The sequence below is a fragment of the Suricata suricatta genome, chromosome 5 (genome assembly GCF_006229205.1).
Source record: "Suricata suricatta isolate VVHF042 chromosome 5, meerkat_22Aug2017_6uvM2_HiC, whole genome shotgun sequence".
Classification (NCBI taxonomy): Eukaryota; Metazoa; Chordata; class Mammalia; order Carnivora; family Herpestidae; genus Suricata; species Suricata suricatta.
Genome location: NC_043704.1, coordinates 142,950,863 through 142,963,619, shown reverse-complemented (window position 1 = coordinate 142,963,619; position 12,757 = coordinate 142,950,863). Strand labels below are relative to the sequence as shown.

Sequence of the window (12,757 nt, the reverse complement as noted above, 5' to 3'; positions counted from 1 at the left end):
TAAATGTGATTCATTCACTCATTGAACATATTGATGGTGTGCCTAGTATGTCCTAGGAAACTGTGCCAGGGACATGCAGTGAATGAGACAAAGTCTCTGCTCCTCTGTGGCTTTCAGGCTGGCTGAGGCAGACAGCAAGTAAATATGTAACAAGTCAGGTGGTAATAAGAATTTTGAAGAAAAATTAAGGAGAATAAAGGGGAAGAGTATGGAGGGGAGAGAAGGGTGTGCTATTGGAGAAAAGTTGGTTGGGTTAGGGCCTCTCTAATAAGATGACATTTGAGGGGAGACTAGGAAGTGAGGGGAGGAACCATCTGGGTATCTGGGGGAAGAGCATTCTAGATGGAGGGTATGGTAAGTGAAAGGCCTGAGGAGCTGTATTCATAGTTTGTTCAAGGACTGCTGCGGAGGTAAGCGAGGCTGGAGCAGAGGGAATCATGGGTAGATGATAACATCACAGAAGTATCTGGGAGTCAGTAGACTGGGCCCTGTGGGTGGGGACTTAGATTTAGACAGGAATATATTGGACAATATGAAGAGGGTATCGTTGTGATTCAACTTATATTTTAGAAGGATCACTTTTTTTTTTTTAATTTGAGAGAGAGATGGGGAGGGAAGGGCAGAGAGAGAGAGAGAGAGAGAGAGAGAGAATCTTAAGCAGGCTCTACCCTCAGCATGGAGCCCTACGCAGGGCTCAATCCCACAACCCTGGGATCATGAACTGAGCCAAAATCAAGAGTCAGACACTCAACCAACCAAGCCATCTGGGTGTCCCTAGAAGGATCACTTTGATTACTGTTTGGAGAATAGGGTGTGTGTGGTCAGGTGTGGATTCAGGGAGACCAAACAGGAGGCGACTGCAACAGTTCAAACAAGGAATAATGATAGTTTATACTAGAGTCGCAATGAGGGAAGTGACAAAAAGGCATCTGATTCTGGTGGCATTTACAGGTAGAACTGACAGGGTTGGCCAATGGAGCAGAATGCTCCAGGAGAAATGGGGGGCTTCAGGAGAGTTTCATACACTTTTGGCCTGGGCAGGGATAAGAAAGGAATTGCCATCAGCTGAGAGAAGGACTGTGAGAAGAGTAGTTTAACCTGTTTTTGGTCATGTGAGATTTAAGGTGTCTCTGCTAGCCAACCAGATCTGCTGCGAGGAATTACTTTTGAGTCTCAATTTCAGGGGGGAGGGACTAAAGTTATAAGTTTGAGAACCACCAGCATAGGGATGTTAATTCAAATTATGGGATTGGGTGATATCTAGATTAAATCTAGATCTCGATCACAGATATAAAAGGAGAGGCAGGGCAAGGACTGAGCCCTGGGACATGAGCTCAAGATGGAGAGGACCAGCATTGAAGCCCAAAAAGGAACAGCAAGCGAGGCAGAGAAAGAACCCAGAGGGTGGTTACCCACAGGCCTAGTAAAGAAACATTTTTGGGGAAGGAGGGAATGACCAACCATATCAAATGCTGGGGATAGGTCAAGTGAAAACATATTTCCTTTAGAATTGGCAATTTATTTATCATTAAAGGCCATTATTAAAATTTATCATTAACATTTTATTTGCTCAAAGAAAGCACTTAGTATATAATTTTTAGTATTTCTTCTAGCACTTAGCAGGCTTTATTCAATCGGTTGAAAAATATTCAACTGGTTGGCTGGCATAAACACTTTTAAGTTCCTATTTTGGCTTTTGACTTTTAACAGCAGCTCTTTATTAGAAAAAGACCTAGTGACATAAAGGGATTTGAACTTCAAGAAGGATCTCGTTGTTAACTGGATCAAAGAGGATGAGATTTCATTGCATACATAAGACAACACAATTAATTGTGGTTTCATTGGAAGCATTTATTTTTGTCTATTCAAAGGAAGTCCCAGAGTAGATAATCTGGAGTTGGTATCTTACATTTGATTACCTAGTAAGCAGACAAGGATTTGAAAGCTAGAAACCTGTCCACTTGGTGATTCCAGGAAGCACTGTTTGGGAGGTAGTGGAGTGACTTAAGGGAAGGAAACCAGTATAGTGAATATTAGTGAGCAAAATTAATGCTGTGACAACTGAGGCTCAACCCCATCCATGACCTCTGGGAAAGAGTGTAGAACGTACCTCAGAGGTGTTCCATCTGAGGGGTAAAGAAGATGAGGCATTTAATGCATTGGGGGAATTAATTGAGAGAGCTGATCCCAGGAGCATTAGCTCCTTGAGCATCCTGATCATACTCCATGGCCCTAGGAGGTTTTCAAGCAGAGAATACATGTGCTTATGACCAAAGCCTTGAGCAGCGCTGGTGAATGTTAGGGAGATTTGGGAGGGGTACTGATGGCTGGATGGTACCCTATTGTCAGGGACCCCAGATCCTTCCATATTTTCACTCGGCCATCCTTAGAAATGGATTCATTCATCAAGTTTTAGTCATGGGTGTAATTTGTGCACTGTGGTTCTAGCCATCTTCTTCAACTTTTGGGCAAGAAATAGAAACTTTCCCAGGAACTACCCCCCTCCCCTTCATTTGCCAGACGTTCTCTTCAGAGAAGAATGGGAAATATGGTATATTTTGTTTGCTTGTGTTTGTGGGTGTTTTACAACTATATATATGTCAATGCTCATAACCAGATAAGTAGTTCTGTTAGTAGCAAAGAAAAATATGAGGATGGGTGCTTGGAGGCAACTTGTGGGTTCTGCCACTGTGACACATATGTTGAGTGGCACCAGTTCTGAAAGCATTATTTTTCCAGACAGCTCAGAAATTAACCTAGGGTGATGAAGTTTGATTCCATTTTAACTGGAATCTGGTCTGGTTGGTTCAAGCTGACCAGAGTCAGCCTTGCCCCCTCACATTGATCTAATCCAACTGCAAATGGATTGATACAACTTGAAGCATCCTAATCCCCTTAAGGCAATTAGAGCCAATTCTGAACTGGGAAAAAACTTTTTTTAGATTTAATTTAACCTCTTCAGGACCAATTTTAGTTCTCTACATTGAAACCAGTCTGAACTTACCTGATATAACTAGAACTGGCCTGATTCCAGTTTGAAGAATTTTATGTCTCCCTACCTCGATCACATTCCATTTGAGCTAGCTTGATCTTATGGGAATTCATTCTGGCAAATTAGAAATGGTTTCATTTTGTTCTAATTTGTTTGAGATTTATTTTATATGGTTTAGTTCAAGAAAAATTGGATTACACTTGCTTAATCCAACGGGATCCATAAAAATGGCCCCCTTTTCAGGAAACCCCTAGCTTTAGGGAGCAGCTTTACTGCAAAGGGACACTTGACCAGCTCTTCAGAAAAAAATCATTAACAGCACAAAGGACAACCCCGGGCTCAACTGGAATCACACATGGGGAAACATGAGAGCTCTCTATCTCCATTCTATTTTCCATTTCCTTCTTTACTGGCATGAGAATGGTTATGTGAAGGGCTGGAAACCCAGACCCTGAAAATAAAGGCCCATGCAGGGGCAGGTAGAGGTGGAGTGCAGTAGCCAAAAATTGGAAAAACAATGTAGGTGACCTATTTTCCTTAACCTCTTAGTTCTAGGGGGGTGGTGTTTTTGACAGCCAGATTCCACAAGTTGGAGAAACCTCCAATGCAGAGAAAGAAAGATGATTGCGCCCATTAGCTGAGTCCATTCTACATGCCAAGTGCAATGCCAGCTGGTATGTTCATGGGGTCCTCATGGACTCCATCATAGTGGCAGTTATTGTTGTTCTCATTTTTAATTTCAATTGAGGAACCTGGACTCAAAGAGTTTAAGAAAATTCTCCAAGATTACCAAAGTAGTGAGTAGTGGATCCAACCATCAAGTATAAAGCCGCCTCACCCCAGAGCCCAGCAATAAACATCTTCACTTCGCAGCAGCTATATGGAGAGGAAAGAGTCATCCTGGACTGATCCTAGCAATCTGGCTATGCCTGGCATCCCACAGTTACTTGGCAAACAGAAGCACCGCAGACCAGTTTGGTCTCAGAGGGCAAAAATTATATTGTACAGTCTTGACACCTTTCTCAAATCAGAATATAAAAATTTTCCTCTCTGCTTTTTGCCTCTGAAGCTGGAGGGCACCAGTAGAGAGGGCCTTTTGACTTGAAACATTAAGAAATGTTAGGGGTGCCTGAGTGGCTTGGTTGAGCATTCGACTTCGGCTCAGGTCATGATCTCGTGGTTCGTGAGTTCAAGCCCCATGTGGGGCTCTGTGCTGATAGCTCAGAGTCTAGAGCCTGTTTCAGATTCTGTGTCTCCTTCTTTCTGCCTCTCTTCCACTCACGCTCTCTCTCTCTTTCTCTCAAAAATGAATAAAGGTTAAAAAAATAAAGAAAAACAAATGTTTACAGAGACAAGAGTGGAGGTGAAAATAAATATTTTCTGAGTATTTGGTCATTGCTTTGTTTCTCAGACCTTTTTGAGTTCCTGAACCACTGCACTAATGCTTACTCAACAACTCCACTTGGGTGTCTCACTCAAACTCAGCATGCCCAAAACTGACTCATGACTTTCTACCCCAATCCTACATTCCTCTTCAAACCTGTTTCTTTGTCTGTGTTTCCATTTCAGTGGATGACATACCTTTCTATCTAGTGTAGCAAACCAAAATGTATAAGTCAGGCTTGATAGCTTGTCCCCCTCTCTCTCCCCCTGCTGTCCAAATGAATTAGCAAGTCTTGTTGGCTTCACCTCCAATACATGTCTCTGATTCACCCATTTATCCAAAACATCCAAATTCCAAACATCTTTCACCTCTCCTCTGGACTATAGCAATAACCTTGGTGTATCCACGCATTAGTTCTGGGCTTTGTCCAATCTACTTAATCAAACTACAACTAGATTAGAACACAAAACTGATCCTCTCACGTTCTGTTTGCACTTAGGATTGGCAACTACCAACTCTTAGAAAACCTGTTGGTCAAGCAAAGCCAAGTTTATTGGCTCTATTGAGTACAGGGAACACTGTCTTGAAGTCTTAACGGTGTCTCAGAAGGGAGTTTCCAGGCTTCAGGTCTGTGCTTCAATGGCTTACGGTGGCTCTTCCAAGGCAAACTGATTGGGATACAGTTCATCATGGAATCGTTTGGGCTTGGTGGGCACAGCAAGGTGAGAAGCTTGATGTAAGTCTTGATAAATAAACTGTTGTGTGATAAGCAAGCTGTTTCAGCAGTGAGCACTCTTTTGTCCCCATGGGAGAGATGATGACACAAATGTTTGTCTGGATAAATTAGTTGGCAGGATTTCCTAAAGCAAACAGTGAAGCTATCCACTGATTTACAACCTTAATGTTCTGAGCGAGAATCTTCTGAAATGAACATTTAAATCATGTTGACGATAGTCTATATCTTGGTTCTCGGTCCTGGTAGTTAAGCTACACGGAGGCAAGTGATTTCAATTCTCAGGATAAAGATCAAGTTCTGCCTGCGCCTGCCAGGGCTCTGCCTCCTTCCAATTCTCATACAGTTTCAACTTTATGTTGTGTTGCCTGCCTCCTGCCAAGAGCCAGAAAAGTCAGCATTCTTCCAGATCCTTCATGTCAATGCTTTTGGATGTAATGTTTTCTCTTCCTAGAATGCTATGCCCCCCTTCTCCTAAGTAAATTTCCACATACAGTTCAGATCTCAGCTTGATTCTCAGTTTCATAGGGATACCTTCTCTGCCTGCCCAAAAGGGGATCTGCATCAATATAAATAAACTCTCTATGCCTTTCTTTTTAAAAAGTTTTTTAACGTTTATTTATTTGAGAGGAAAGAGAGAGAGAGGAAGTGAGAGAGAATATGAGTGGGGGAGGGGCAGAGAGAGAGGGAGACATAGAAACTGAAGCAGGCTTCAGGCTCTGAACTGTTAGCACAGAGCCTAATGTGGGGCTTGAACTCACGAACCAAGAGATCATGACCTGAGCTGAAGTCGGACACCCAACCAACTATACCACCAAGACCCCCCTTCTCTATAATTTTCTTAAACTGCATATATCACTATATATAATTATATATCTCTATATACTTTAGAAATTAGACTATGATATACATAGGGGGGTTGAGACATAGTAATTGCTCAATGAATAATTGTGGCAGTAAGGAAAGTTGGCAGGTATGTGCAATAGTGTGCCTTCGGAGATGACTTTTTTATTTCAGGGACGCTTGGATACATAAGTGTAAAACAACTAACCCTGTGCCTTGGAGAAAACTCTTAAGTCACCATTAATCCTAAAAACATATGCCATGAGGGATGCCTGGGTGGCTCAGTTGGTTGAACGTCCAACTTCACTCAGGTCATGATCTCGCAGTTTGTGAGTTTGAGCCCCATGTCGGGCTTCCTGCTGTCGGTGCAGAGCCTGCTTTGGATTCTCTGTCTTCCTGTCTCTTTTCCCCCTCCTCCGCTTGCACACACATACTCTCTCAAAAATCAACGTTTAAAAAGATTTTAAAATGTAAAAAACACATGCTATGAACTGCAGTGTCAGTGTGTTACTGAAACACGCAGTGTGTAACTGAAACGTGTTAGTGTATGTGCTCCTATAGGAAATGAGCCACGTTTCCCATGAAAAATAAACTTAGACTTGTCTTATCTCAGAAAAACCTTCTTCTTATTGGAATAAGAATAGTTTTGATTTCTAGATATTTTCTCACGAGAGTGTGAGACTAGAGCCCCACCCACCTTAAGGCATCACAAGTTATGGCTTGGCTAGTATTTCCCTAACGCTAACACCAGCTCTCATTAGCAAGATTCTGCCATTCTGCCTGATCGCCGAGAACAACGTAGGACATAAAGAGCCACAAACTGTCCCTCAGGTGGATGATGAGTCCTAAACAATTTGTATTCTGTTATCTGAGGCTTTAAGGTTTCTTGGGGGTAGATCATATTCTGCTGGAGACCAAGGGGAGAGAAGGGTGTCATGCCATCATGGAAACACAGCTGTCCTCTCTGCACGGGGAGTCCCTTGCTGCTGGCAGTCTGGATTGAGCAATGCACGTTTGGATAGGAAAGAGCTGCATAGATAGAAAATTCTGGAGATCCACAAAAGTTTTGTTTCCCTTGAGTATTTTGATAGAGTACTGATCAGCGTGTGTATGTGAAGAAATGGCCTGTGGCTGGAGGCAGGACCCTTTTAAGGGATGAGTAACCAGTGCTTGGAATAGTAAGGCCTTCTCCTACCAATCTCACTGGAAAACTGCACGACTCACAGGACACTAAGGAGAACACTCAGAAGGGCCTCGCCTCCGTGATGGGACAACAGTAGTCCTAGATTCGGACATCTGGATTGTTTCCTGCTTTGTTCCTAGTGTTATTAATCTTGATTATTTGGTTACACTGGCGTCTACTAGGCTTATCCACTGTGAAGTTACTCTTTTCTTCCTTTTCGTATACTATTCTTTAAATGTAAGTTACTTAATCCAAACCACTCTCAAGTGGAAGAGAATTAAACTCTGATTTCTGGAGAAAGGAGTGTCAAAGAATTTGTAGACATATGTTAAAACTACCCATCATAATTACTAAATATTTGGGGGGGCAGATATGATAAGGCTATGTAAATATCTTAAATATCTTTCTAAAGATTTTATCGTTCATTAGTGCATATTGCCTTATAGGCATTATTACTTTGGTGTTCTAATAGTGATTTTCTATTTCACTCACACCTTCTATATTTATTAAGTGGAATTATATTGTAGGAAAGTTGTGTCTCTTTTCCTCTTTATTTATTTAGTCATTTACTTACATCAGCATGGACTCACAGATATTTTTTTTTTCTTAGTCAGATTCTAGTGCCATTGTTATTTATTTTGGTGGTCAGATTGTGCCAGTTTAGCCCATTGGGAGCTTTTACAGGTTGGTTCCTATGTCCTTTTGACATGTTTCCATCTCTCTTTTTTAAGCACTTCCTACCCTTCAGCATGGCCAGATGCTCTAGGCTCTGCCTTTGAACTTCAGCAACCAATAATCTCATACTATTCCCTTTGCCATCATGTTGTATAAATAGAATTATATGATTATTATGTTTAGAGTAATTCTTACCTGGCAAAATGCACTTAGGATTCACTCATGTTGTTATGTTAACCAATAACATACCATAACAAACCATTTTTATTGCTGAGGACTAGTCCTTGGTATGCATTTACCATGGTCTGTTAATCCATTTGTCTGTTGAAAGGTGCCTGGGTTATTTCTGGTTTGGGGAAATTATGAATAAAGCTTCTATAAATATTTGTGTACAGGTTTTTATGTGAATATAAATTTTCAATTTACTTGAGTAAATGCTTAGGAGGGGGTTGCTGGGTAATATGTAAGCATCTGTTTAGCTTTACAAGAAACTCCCTAATTATTTTCCAAAGGGACTATACCATTTCACATTCCACTAGCAATGCGTGCAACTTTCTGTTCCCAATAGTCTCACTAGCACACAGTGATATCAGTTTTTTATTTGTGTAAAGGAAGGGAAAATATTTCCCCTACCCTGTTATGTTCAGTACTGGAACCTGTGAATTAAACTGTAAAAAGATTAACAGGAGAAAGGTTTATTTTGCATGCATGCGGAGGTTTTATAACAAAGAACTAAACACCCAAAGAAACAGTTTGACCCAGACACCTATATACTATTTTAGCAAAGGGTGATAAAACGTGGAGAAGAGATTAGATGAAGGAAAAGGGAGTTTGGATTTCTTGGGGAGGGAAGGGTAAGTGGCTAGAAGGTGACTACAAAATGTACAGTCAAGAAAGATTGTTCAATGATTTTTGTTACACAGACTCAAATCATTTCAGGCGATATATTTCTTTTACAAAAGGGAAAATTATGCCCTTCTCTGGCAGAAAGTAAAAGGTCAGAAAATTCCTCCTATGTTTGCCATTTCTTAATTGCCTAGAGCTCAAAATTACCCTTATGCCAAAGTAGCATATTTTGCGGTGGCATATTTTGATCCCTTCAATTAGCTATTCCAATGCTTCTACAGTGATGTCTCTTTGAGGTTGTAATTTGCATCTCTTTGACTGATAATGTTGAGCATTTTTACATGCTTATATGTCATCCATCTATTCTATTTGGTGAATTTCTGATTCAGGTTTTTGACCATTTTTTAGAGTGGTTTTTTTACTGTTTTTGTTTCTGTTTTTGTTTTGTTTTGTTTTGTTATTGTTGAGTGTTAAGTATTCTTTTTTTTAATGTTTTATTTATTCTTGAGAGAGAAAGAGAGAGCGAGAGTGGAGGAGGGGTAGAGCAAGAGAGGGACACAGAATCAAAAGCAGGCTCCAGGCTCTGAGCTGTCAGCACAGACCCAATGCGGGGCTTGAACTCATGAACCATGAGATCATGACCTGAGCTGAAGTCAGACTCTTACCCCACTGAGCCGCCCAGGCACCCTGAGTGTTAAGTATTCTTTATATGTTCTGAATACAAGTTGTATCTCATAAATATGATTTAAAAATATTTTGTCCAAACCTTGTTTATCTTTTAATTCTCTTACCAATATCTTTCATAAAACAATAGCTTAAATTCTGACCAACTGCAGTTTGTCAATTTTTCTTTTCGGGGTCATGCCTTTGGTGTCATGTAGAAAGAAACTCAATGTCGAGCTTAAAGTCACACAGATTTTTTTTTCTCCTAGAACTTTTATAGTTTTACTTATATATTTATGATCCATTTTGAGTTAGTTTATATAACACATGAGGTATATATTGAAGTTCATTTATGTTGCATAATGAGATCCAGTTTTTCTAATACCATTTGTTGAAAGAACTATCTTTTCTCCATTGAATTGCCTTTGTACATTTGTTAGGGCAAATACGAATATAAATAATAAATTCTCCCTCATACCAAAAGGGGAGGAGAACTTGTTGCTCTCCTTTCTCATTAGCCTTTCCTTTAGAAAATATTGTAAAAAAAAAAAAAATGGTAAATACTCTCTCGGTTTTCTTTGAAATGCATTTTAGTCCTTTTAGAAGCTAAATGAGCCTCTTGACAGTTTTATGTTCCAGAGATTTCTTTCTTGAGAAGGATGGGCTATCTCTTTGAAATGCAAAGATCAAGAAGGATGACCTTGTCTCCTTGCCTCTGTGGGAGTTTTTAGCTTCAGTGCTTGACTTCAAGTTGTAAATTTCTGTTTGTCATAGAGATATGAGAAGTTTTATTTTTCCTTTTTGATAAAAATAATTAACATGTATGTAATGGATTGTATCTGCTTTGCTATACAAAAGGATGTGATTTCTTTCTGTCTTTATAATCTCTTTAGATGTATTTTATACTCTGATTTAATGTTTATTCAATAATAAAATTGGTGGGTTTTTTTCGCTTCTGCCATTGTAGAAGGGTTTTTATGGACTGGCAAGAGATTTTATTTATATTATTAGATTTCCCCATCAATTATCAAGAACCACTTGCTGTATTTGTGTAGTCTGTCTCTGAGCTGTTTATGCTGATGACTGTAGCTTTATAATATGACTTCAAAGTAGATAGTCTATGCTTCAACCTAGTTTGTTTTCACAACTGTTTGGGTTGTCCTAGTTCCTTTGCGTTTCTATATAAATTTTAGAATCTTCTTGCTGATAGTTACTGAAAAGGGGGAAGGGGGATTACTAGGATTTTGATTTGGATTGTGTTGAGTCTACGGATCAAATTGGGGAGTACTGATGTCTTAATGATACCAAGTTTTCCAATTCATGATCCCAGAAGAGTGCTCCAGTTACCTTAGTCTTGTGGGGAGCAAATTTTGGCATTTCAAAATATACCTCTTTGGCATATTGATTATTTTAAGCTGGTTATTTTTAAGCAACTCTAGACACAAGCAAAGCTCTGGAAACCAAATGGAAGTTACACTTTTGTAAGAGACATTTAGATGGATAAGGGAAATCTTCATTTGTAAGGGTGTCTCCCTCTATACCAGGAAGAGGGGGATGACTCTAAATCTAGAAATATTTATCTATAGAAAAGACAAGGACTTAATCTGCACAATATCCTTACCTGTGTTTATCGTGCTTTTTTTGGTGACCTCTCATAGCTGACTTCCTACCTCCAACGTCATCATCTTTTGTCTTTAGCTGGAGATGGCATTGAAGGTGATTGTCTCAGTCATTTTGAGGAGTTATTCAGTTTTCCTGGGTCTTTCCTGTGAATACAGGAGATATAAATATTATAAAACTTTTGTTTGATTTTTACCCGTTAGTCTGTCTTGTATCCATTTGATTCTTAGATCAAGTAGAAGAACGTTGAAGGACAGAGTAAGATGGTTTCCTCCTCAATCGTCTTTTATATTCCTTTTACCAATTTATTATAGCTTTTTGCATACAGATCCTTCACATATTTTGTTAGCATTTAAACTTGTAGACCTTTTCTTGCCTTGGGGGAAGGGGTCATATTTATGCTAATTTCTCCTTATCCTATTTCTTCAGTAGTTATGCTTAGTCTGTATATTTTCTTTCTTTCTTTTTAAAAAATTTTATGTTTATTTTTGAGAGAGAGATAGAGACAGATAACAAGCAGGGGAGGGGCAGAGAGAGAAAGACAGAATCAGAAGCAGGCTCTAGGCTCTGAGCTGTCAGCACAGAGCCCAGCGTGAGGCTGGAACTTACAGACCACGAGATCAGGACCTGAGCTGAAGTCGGATGCTTAACCAACTGAGCCACCCAGGTGCCCCAGTCTGTATATTTTCTGATGAATTTTATAATTTAAATTATTTTCTTTTTTAAATTAATTTTTATATCATTTCTTTTCTAATAGAATAGATCAATACTGTCTACTCAGCACTTTGTAATTGTAAAAACAAAAATATTGGAGAAAAACCCAGGGCATTTGAGCATGGTAAATGAAAAGATCATGGTATATTTATGTGTATTAAATGATAAACTGCAGCATATTAAAATTAAAAAGGGTTTTTTAATGCTTGTTTATTTTTTGAAAGACAGAGAGAGACCTAGCATGAGTCGGGGAGGAGCAGAGAGAGAGGGAGACAAAGAATCCAAAGCAGGCTCCAGGCTCTGAGCTGTCAGCACAGAGCCTGACTCGAGCCTCAAACTTGCGAACCATCAGATCATGACCTGAGCTGAAGTCAGATGCTTAACCAACTGAGCCACCCAGGCAACCACCTATTAAAATTTTGAAGTTTATTTGAATAAATATCATTTTGAACTGGGCAGCACCAAACCAAAAATATTTAGGACTGCTCTACCAACAGGGGCTTGAGGTAAGACTTTTATAGAGAAGAACAAAGCAGAGTTATTTGATTGCCTGTAGCTTAAGTGACTGCATTATTTGGGAAAGACTGGTTTACTGTTTATGATTGGCTGTTCTTTTTAACCTTGAGGCATTCATAGGAATTAACTCCGGATTAAGTTTTGGTTTGCTTCCTAGGCTACCAAGGCATTTGAGCCACCTCAATCTAATGGCATCTTTGATTACTTTAACACGTGACAAACACTGCATGGCAGTTAAAATGAATAAGATTGATATCTATCAACATAGATGGATTTCAAAAACATAATCGTAAGTAAAGGAAAAATGGAAGCAGACCAATACATGTACAGTTCCACTTCTAGAAATTTAAAAAAAATCATACACAGACGATAACACTCGATTGTGAGTACATGCATAGATGGGAAAGACCCACATTTAAGCCATAATAGAGGTCGGGTCTGGAAAGATCCATAGGAACGGGGATTAGGACCTAAGGACAGGTACTGAGATTGTGGTGATGTTTATAGTATTTAGTTTCTCTTTAAGTGAAAGGTTAAGTTCTGAATCAGATTCAGAACAAATGCATTTATGAAGTCTGGATATATGGT

The 12,757-nt window shown here is 39.5% G+C and overlaps 1 long non-coding RNA gene across 1 annotated transcript in view; it reads right to left on the bottom strand.

The window, feature by feature from the left end:
• Positions 1-11,203, bottom strand: part of LOC115292356 — a 36,630-nt gene extending 25,427 nt beyond the window's left edge. Inside the window, exon 1 of the long non-coding RNA XR_003908945.1 lies at positions 10,941-11,203. This is a non-coding gene — a long non-coding RNA (uncharacterized LOC115292356). The remainder of the gene's footprint in view (positions 1-10,940) is intronic.
• Between the last annotated feature and the right edge of the window lie 1,554 nt (positions 11,204-12,757).